Here is a 432-nt window from a genome sequence, read left to right as displayed (position 1 = left end):
CGAGAGTTCGGTTCACGAGATAAAGCACAATTAAACTGCGAGCGAACGTAATCGTAATCAGCTGAATAATTATTTCGGGTCATAAATTCGCTACAACTTCCGTATGGATATATAAAACTAAATGGGGGAGTAAAGCTTTTAAGTGCGCCGAGCTTCGGTTCGAAATGCGGGTCCAACTTCGAAATTGGGTCGAATCCTCCTATCGAATCGTCCGCCGCAACGTTGTTATATGCTGTTGTATTATTTATACCAAGTAGCAGAAGCATAACAGCGAAGGCATCCACAATAAACTCGCGAGGGAATCCAATGATAACTACAGCAGCACTCAGCGCTAATAACAAGTTTTCAAAGCTAAGAGCGAAAACGGTAAGTGGTTCCGATCGATTGGTTTGATAGATCTGCAGATCATTTTCCTACTTGCTAAGCATATGC

The sequence above is a fragment of the Nicrophorus vespilloides genome, unplaced genomic scaffold, assembly GCF_001412225.1.
Source record: "Nicrophorus vespilloides isolate i.1.1-1 unplaced genomic scaffold, Nicve_v1.0, whole genome shotgun sequence".
Taxonomy (NCBI): domain Eukaryota; kingdom Metazoa; phylum Arthropoda; class Insecta; order Coleoptera; family Silphidae; genus Nicrophorus; species Nicrophorus vespilloides.
This window is presented reverse-complemented; position numbering follows the sequence as displayed.